Source organism: Ixodes scapularis, unplaced genomic scaffold (assembly GCF_016920785.2).
Source record: "Ixodes scapularis isolate PalLabHiFi unplaced genomic scaffold, ASM1692078v2 PGA_scaffold2__306_contigs__length_199485367, whole genome shotgun sequence".
In the NCBI taxonomy this organism is placed as follows: Eukaryota; Metazoa; Arthropoda; class Arachnida; order Ixodida; family Ixodidae; genus Ixodes; species Ixodes scapularis.
This window is the reverse complement of record NW_024609857.1, coordinates 33,150,574-33,159,093: the sequence shown is the minus strand read 5'-3', so window position 1 is coordinate 33,159,093 and position 8,520 is coordinate 33,150,574. Positions and strand designations below refer to the sequence as shown.

General features: G+C 45.0%; 1 non-coding gene across 1 annotated transcript; it reads left to right on the top strand.

The window, feature by feature from the left end:
• The first annotated feature begins 8,043 nt into the window (after positions 1–8,043).
• Trnas-aga lies at positions 8,044–8,125 on the top strand. The gene has a single exon. It is a non-coding gene; the product is annotated as a tRNA-Ser (tRNA).
• Positions 8,126–8,520: the final 395 nt, after the last annotated feature.

The window sequence follows — 8,520 nt, the reverse complement described above, 5'->3', positions numbered from 1 at the left end:
CTGTCCATCATTAAATTAGAATTACCGAATTATAAACTACTTCTTAATCTACCCGTTTTTGTAAACCATTCTAATTCGAGCAGATGTGGCACCCTCAACGGACCTTTCTCGCCCGTGTTGGTCTGACCGCGCACAACGTCAGAATGTCACGTGATGCCATGGTATCACGACGCGACGTCGCATTGTCACGTGACGTCTTTATGTCAGTTGACGTCGCAGTACCCCGTCGCATCCCAGTGTCATGTTACGTCATCGTGACATATGACGTGACAGTGTCACATGACGTGAGGTAACAACTTCTTTATCCAATTTGGTGGGGAAACGTATCCGCTAAACTCGGATAGAAAGTACCGTCCTTTAAAATTAAAGAAAAAATTAAGTGCTTTTGCCCCTTGGTTGTCTTTGACGGTATGTCTGACCCGGGCGATTGCTATTCTCGACAGAAACAAGTAGCACCACATGCATGACCCTTTGACGACACGTGCAACCGTGCGTGTGCGTGGAACCACAATTCACACTATCATCTCCAAAACATCCCCATCTCTCCGTCTCTACGGAAAATTATCGCAAAACACACACACACACACACACACGCACACACACACACACACGCATTTTGAGGGAAAGGTGCACTTTGTTACCGACAAAATGGCGACTCGATGTCTCCGTGCCCCACAAGAGAGATGAAACGCGATGAAGAAAAGGAGTCCGTAATCAGAAACGACTTCCTCGTCACCTTTTTTTTTTCTTCTCTCCCTTCTATCGCCTCAGTTTTGCGGCCAATTCTCAATCATTATCATAATAATAATCTCCCCATTCTTTCCGCGGAGTACAAAGCTCGCCAGAAGAGACCTCGACGACTGCTTCGTGGTTATATATATACGTAAAAAAAGAAATACCAAGAGCAACGCCATTCGTCATCGTTTTGCTTCTGTTCCGCAGCGAAAAGCAAATGTCGGTGCCGGCGACGGCGCCTATACACGTAGCAGCGTGTGCAGATGAGGCGTTTTCTCGAACGTATAAAATAAAACGGACATTATAGTTTTTCTTTCTTTTTTTTTGTAGCTTATTTTTTACGGGATTGCAAAGCGGGGAGAGTGGCGAGGCGAGAAATTCCCCGAGCATGAGATTTATCCGGCGGGTGACCCACACTCGCCTTAACGAACCGTCATCGATTCCAGGGCGACTTGGCGGGGCGTCGCGTCTGCACTCGAGATATAAAACAAAATGGGAGGCCTCCCGGCGAAAATCGAGGTCACTCGCATCGAACGAACATTTTTTCCCTTATGCCGCCGCCGCCGCTGCTGCTGCTACTGCTCGCCATACCCGCGCCTTTGATAGTGCTCGGTTTGAATAGATGTCGTTCCTCGTGGGGGGATCAAGGGTAGAAGCAGCCGAGGAGAAAGCAAGAAAAAAAAAATATATGATCACTCGAGGCACTTTTGATTTCCTTCGGCAAATGTTAGTGGGTGTTCTCAATGGTTGGTGTATGTGCGGTGTGGGCGTTGGTTTCGGTTGAGTTCGGTCGTTCGATGACTGCAGCCACCAGGCGGAGGCGGTGCATATAATACCGTTAGGAAATGTTGGGTGAAAGTTTGTCTTTCGGAGGTTTTTCTTGATTGGAAAATTGGCTGTTAATCGACTTAGCAAACCCTCTATTTTTTCATTTGTTTCTTCAGTGTGTGTACATATATAAAATTGGCCTTGCAAATGGGAGTCGGAGAACAAGAAGGAGGCTGATCTTAGCGTCGTGGAGCTTGTCACTGTTTAGTAACTTTTGACAGTGCAGAGAAAATAAATGAGGACGGTTAGGCGACTATAGATTTGTTGCGTCAATTACGTTCATACGCCATGCTTTCCTGTTTTCAGGTTTTATTTAATTGGAAAAAAAACTTTGCTAGAAATATGTGTTAGATTAAACGAAGTGGACGGCACGACCAGATAACTTCAGGTAGATTTTTTTTTTGCTCGCTTTATTCTAAAACGCTATACCTAACCAGTTTATTAAGGTGTTAGCCGCGTTGTGACGATAAACTCCTTTCGGTCGCTCTCTCTCCACGAATACCTCAATGTCCTCAGCCCAAACGCAATGCTATTTAGTCGTACCTTATATAAACTTTTGTGCTGAACACCAGTTTTCTTTTTCTTCTTTTTTTAACGTGAATAGGCAACGTTGTAACATGCAAGAGGATATAAGCCACATCATGCACAACTCGATCCCAGACATCTTGACTGCAATTCTACCACAATCAAAGACTGCGTTCCTCTTTTGAAGTTTAGGATGACGACGGAACCCCCTAAAATACAAATTCGAGAAGAAGTTTCGCCGGCTACGTCCGACGGCCCAATGTTAGTTCTTTTGCAGGCCCTCACGCGTGCAACCCCTTTTCCGCTTGGTACATTTCATCTCCTGTTCGTTCTCTTGCGTACCGTGCAACATCCGTACGCACAATACCCTAACGTACACAATGAGCGGTTTGGACAGAGTAACCTCTATAGGACGAACCGGAGTTAGGACTCCTGCCGGCGAATGGACGAGCGCCAGACCGCGTGGCGCGCGACTTCGATCGCCGGCAGAGGGCAAGTCGGGCGAGCGTGGCTTATCGGCGAGCGCTTAATGGAGCAGCGGCCCCCTTCTAATTGAGACGGTGGCTGGCAGAAGCCGATACACGCGGCCCACTTCGCCGGCTGCTCTAATGGCTCGGCCCTGGCCGTTGCCGCCGCCGCGCCATCGGATCGAGCGAGGGGACGCCGCGCCGGAGGATCGGGAGACGTGCATCTGAAGTTACGGCCCCGGCCTACGCGCGTTTGCCTAGTATTTCGCTCGCGTTTTTTTTTTTTTTTTTCTTTTTGTTTTGTAGAATTCTTTTTAGGTCTTTTGTGTGTTTCGGCGCTTGTCTCGTGACGTATGTATACTAGCTCCCTTTCGAAAGTTTGTCGTGTATATATTGGAAGCTCTGGAAAGACCTTGCACGACGGCAGAGACGATGGAGAAACACATAGCCGCTATTGTACCGGTTACAATGAATGATCATCACCGTGTGCAATTCTGGACTTGCGGTCTGCGCGGTGGCAGCTATCTACTCTGCCCGTGTGTCCATAAATTGGAAAGAAAAATGTCTCTGGCGTTCAAAATAATTATATTGACCAACTGGACATCATCTGCTTTTAACTGTAAGTGTTGAAAGGTTCAGATTCTTGTAAAGTTCATTTTAGACAGCACGAAATTGCTTTATAGCTGAAGCTAAAGGTGACAGCAGAGGCCGCCTGACTAAGCCCTCTCCGGATCCTCTGCCGACTGCTTCACTAAAGCGTGATGTATTACTTCATTTGGAACTGAAAGAATGGCGTCACAAATTCAGTTACGGTGTACCGATCCAAATGTTGTGAGAAAGTTGAATAGGTCTTTAAATATATACAGATTAGTATACAGATCCACAACAAAATAAAAAAAAAACGTCATTGCATTTGTTGTTATATAGAGAACCCAAACGTGTTTCCGTTCATTGTCTGCAAATGTAAAATTTACAAGAGACGTTTGTCGTTCTCATCAAAACGTACTAAAAAAAGGCACACGTCGTTTGAAGAACGATTCTCTTGAACTGCCGTTTTGCGCAATGCGTATTTCACCTTTCAGTAATATTTCAAATTAAATATCAAATAGTTTATTTTCCCATTCAACAAAAATGGGGAGAGGCCGAAGAAAAAAGCTGTTACATCAGCTTGACATGTTCCTTAGCCACCCTACAGAGACAGTGCGGCGGCAATAAAAAAATATACACTAAAGAGTTAGGAAGTATTTCGTTTAATTAGGGCCGACAAGCAGTAAAGATTCAAAAAAGCAGAAAAAAGGTATCGGGAGTGAAATCCTAAACATAAATGAAGATGCAAGATATTCGGCTCAAAGTGCCCATCTCTAATTCTACGGTGCGGTCAGAAAAGAAATGGCCCAACAAGAATGTTTAGGCACAGCTCGTACACCTGACAGAGACGAAAGAAAGAAAACCACTTGACGTGGGCAAGCATCCCACCTTAGAGACTCGATGAAGGCTTTCTTTTCGTTCTATCCCGTCTTAGTGTCTCACGGTATCTGTGTTGAAACTCCTGTCAGTGTCATACCCGATTTGAGGTAAATGATCAAAAATAAAACTGTTCTGAAATTCCTCGAGACTTCGGCCGTTCGTCTACCTCACGCCGCTACTCAAGGTCATGTTCGCCGGGTATATACTCGCAGCTGCAACTCGACCAATATAATTAGCGAACGTCTCCGAGTCTATAATTTTTGTCTAGACAAAATGACACGGCCTCAATTGCTCTCCGGCGCTTCACCGGAAATCTTAGAAAGATTTAGTACATGCCCAGTCAAGTTACGAACACATAAGAACGAAGCGAGGGCCGCCGGTTCGATAATATTTGCGTTCCGTCAGCGTTACGAATCAAACACCGCCGTGTACCTGGAAATCGAGACAGGCAGTTGCTGCACCGCCTTTCCAAAATAGAACGAACCAAAAAAAAAACTAAACAAAAATAAAGCGGGATTTCTGGCCACGAGACTCACGCAGTCTTAACTCTCGTAGCACGAACTGCAGGTATACGATACGCTCGCGCCACAATTAGCAATCATTCGCGGATAATCAATGGCCTCCGAATATCGCGTCCACTTTGATCGACGTCACTATACTCAATCCCCCGGGCCTCCTCTGACTAAATGCACTCTAACATTTTAGGAGGTGTGGAGCCCGCTGTCATTTCCCCAAGGTCACATGCTGTAGAATATAACCTGATTTACTTTAAATCGACCTCCGCTTGACGTCATTTTGTTTTCTTCTTTTCTGGCCTTCCGACCCGACTGTGATACATACTTCCGCCAGCGTTGCGAGGTGGATACATTATTTACCTTAGACGTCGAGTCGAGGGTCGTCGATCAGAAACGCGATCGCCTAATGCAGGACTTGGGTAACCGCAAGAAGAAGAAGAAATATGAACATTAGAAAAAAAAAAAACTACGTTGCGTTCAGACAGAGCTAGAAGGAGAAATTCGGTACAGGCGCTGGTATCACTAATAATATAGAACACGCGAAGTCGTGTGCTATCCGTGCTAGCTTCGCGTTTTGTCCATTTTATGTATGTGTGTGAGTGTGCGTGTGTAATTGGAGGTGTTATTGTTGAACCGCAAGGTGAGCGAAAAGCCTGCAATCTAAGTCATAGCTTCCGAGCGAGTGTTGTTATTTGTCAGCGGAACCATTTGCTATAAATTGCTGATCGCTGATATTCTCTTTCTCTTCCAGACCTGGTGCAAACGCGACGCAAGCGAATCAGACAACATAAACTGTCATTATCCACGCCGCCACTTTCCACCACTCGGGAAGGCAGTTTTTTTTTGTTTTTTTTTAATTCCACGGGAAGATTACTGGTAAATGAAAGCATCGAAAAAAAGTTTTTGTTTAAAACTAAAATCTGCGATGTGACACTAAACCTAACATGTGTGTGCCTGTGAAAAGTCGTGCTTCGTGTGACATCACAAAGTTTACTTTCTGATTAAAACACTTTTGTATGAATGCGTCACTCGAGGTGCTTCCTTCGTAGGCTGCAGTGATCGACTTTCCAGGTGTTCTGCTGAAAAGTAGCTGCACAGTGCACTTTTAGAGTGCAAATGAGAAAATCGTAAAGGGGCGGTGCGACGATATTCAGTTGGAATGTTTTTCACTTTACACGGGCTTACTGGAACACAGGTATACTCGCAGGCAACAGCATTGACCAAGAAACCTCTTTGTGGCGGCATAATTCCGAGAATAATAGCGAGCGTTTTCTTTCAATCTCTCCTTAGCAAAACTTGATGACATAGTTTAGAGGTCGCAGTGTTTCCCAGTGACAAAATATTGTCCTTCAGTGACGATATTTGAATGTGGCTCACAGATTGGACCCGAGCACTGCGTGAGCACTCGATTCGGGCTCGTGATAATCAATAGCTCGACAAGCATGCTGGTTGGATGGTGCCCAATCGCTTCAGTGGCAACAATAGCCGACCGCTAACAATGTCTGGAACTCAGCACGTTTCCTGTGCTTTGACAACGTGGCCATGATAAACATTGACGACATATGATCGGATCCTGACCACATTGCTACTTGATCTGGCAGCGGTTCTGTCTGCGAGCTGAGTGGAAGAACGCTGCTCGTTTCGCTTTTATTTCGTTGCTCGTGTCACGGAAAAGCCGGCGCCGGCGTCGGTGGGCCGGAGAATCCTGATTGGTCAATTGGGTTATGACGTCACAGCCACATGACCCTGCGCGGGAATTTAAAACAATCGACATGCTCCCGTGAAACTTGACGTCACGCTAAAATGAGGGTGATTAAAATATGACGTCTAGTGCGAATTAAAGGTTGCCGCATGTCTCAAATGATTTCACTTTATAAAGTAATTTATATTCCTAATAGAAAAAAAATCAAAATCTTTTAGGAGGAGGCGGGATTCCAACCCGCGACCCTTCGGTTTAGAGCCAGACACGCTATCGACTTGGCGACGCAGACACTTTTTTTATATCTTTATTACATGATGTTTTGCACTAATACCGCAACACACATTTAGTCGTACGTTTATACAGTCGGACATTCGCATCTAAAACCTGTTTGCAAGCACCCATCCCCTACTTTTTACATTTGGCATCTTGTACATATGACCATTAGACGGTTTACGGAGAAAGTGACAAACTTAGTAGGGTACGTTGTTGGGCTAGTAGGTTGGTTCGTCTTAGTAAAACATATAAAGCTTGTAGTTCAAATGTTTGAGTGAAAGTCACTCACGCGCAAAGTTCATATTTATCATAAATCTGGGAGACCTAGGCAGGCGTCAAACGTGGGGAACCAGGCAGGTTGACTAAATTGTGATGCTATACAATTCTCACTTGCGCCACTTGTTCTAGAAAAAAAAAAAAGAAGCGATTTTGATGTACGTGGTTTTTCTGCATATCTGTCGATCATACGATACTTCCACAGGCTATGCAACCCTAGCAGTACGAACATGTCATACGGCATGTGCTCATATTTATTTATTTATTTATTTTTTAAATGGGAGGAGGCGAAGACTAATCGTTAAAAATTCTATCTTTTCTTGGCGGCGTTCGTTGCAACACATCCCAAAATAAAAATGCGTCTTTGCAGTAGATAAAACAACGCTCTATTGTCTCTGGCGTATTACACACTCTGAAATTCACTGTCTGGGGTACGAATATTCCTTTTTCTGGGAGCTGAGTTTTAACAGGTAAACTGGATGTATACAGTTCAAAGAAAAACGTCTTTGTTGAGGGAGGCACTCCCATTTTCTTCACCCTTTTGATCACGTCGCTGATGGGTTCTTGACTTCTTGTGTAAAACGGGTGCGATAAATTGGTAGAGGAAACATGCTTTCTGTAATGCTTCTTGGCCATGCCTTTCTAGACAAGCTAAACAGATATTCCTCTAAATATCGCGCTTTGAGTGGGCTTAAGGTATCCACCTCTTCCTTGAAAGAGCCCCAAGGCCTACCAAGAAAAAATGACCGCATCTCCACGTGGTGAATGATGTTGATTGGCGCGAAGCTTGGTGGTGCTGATGATACTGATTTTATTGTTCATAGGTAGTGCTGATGGTGTTGATTTTTTTTTTTTTATCGCTCATAGGTAGTGCTGAGTTCCGGGTTGCGTTTCGACTTCATTATTACTGCTTTATGGTCGGTGAAATGCAGAGTCAGTGGTTCTTCTAGCGGATCAGCTTGGATCCGCTAGAAGTTGTGGGAACGCATCTCCACCGCTTAAGTCAACGATCCATGCCAGAAAAAGAATGTGTGGTATACATCGTGGTTATATACGCAGTTGAGCATTTGACCGCAGCGCCCTCTCGTCTATAAACGTTGAGCCAATGCATGCAAAGTTTAACGTGATTATATACGCATTTCACCGCAGCGCCCTCTCCTGTATAGACGTTGAGCGGCTACATGCAACGTTTCATTCATGACAGAAACCCCAGCTCTTGAGTTACTACCTCATCTCAGAGCCCCCCACTCGTCCCGCAGTCGTGGCCGAGTGGTTAAGGCGGTGGACTAGAAATCCATTGGGGTCTCCCCGCACAGGTTCAAATCCTGTCGACTGCGCTAACATTTTTTCTTTTTGTGTGAGCACGAACGCCGGCCGGCCGGACGGACGGACAGCCGGACGGACAAGGCTAGACCCTAAGGAGCTTCGGCCGTAATATTTTGTCAGATGAAACGACTAGGTAATTTAAACTTTCAGCGAGATGTAATTAAAGCGTGACTGAAAAAAAAAAATCGTGTTTCGCATTCCTAAAGCAAAAGAAACGAGAGGCTAACTGACGACAATGGCACAGCCGCAAACCACCATATTCAATAGGAAAAAAAAAAAGCTTATCTCTCTTCATAGGTTCCCAATATGAGCGCCATATGTACGTGGCAAATATTCTATGAATCTTCTGTATGTTGGTTCGAGAGCAGTGAAGCACCTGGAGAACGTACTTGAGGTTTGAAGCCAG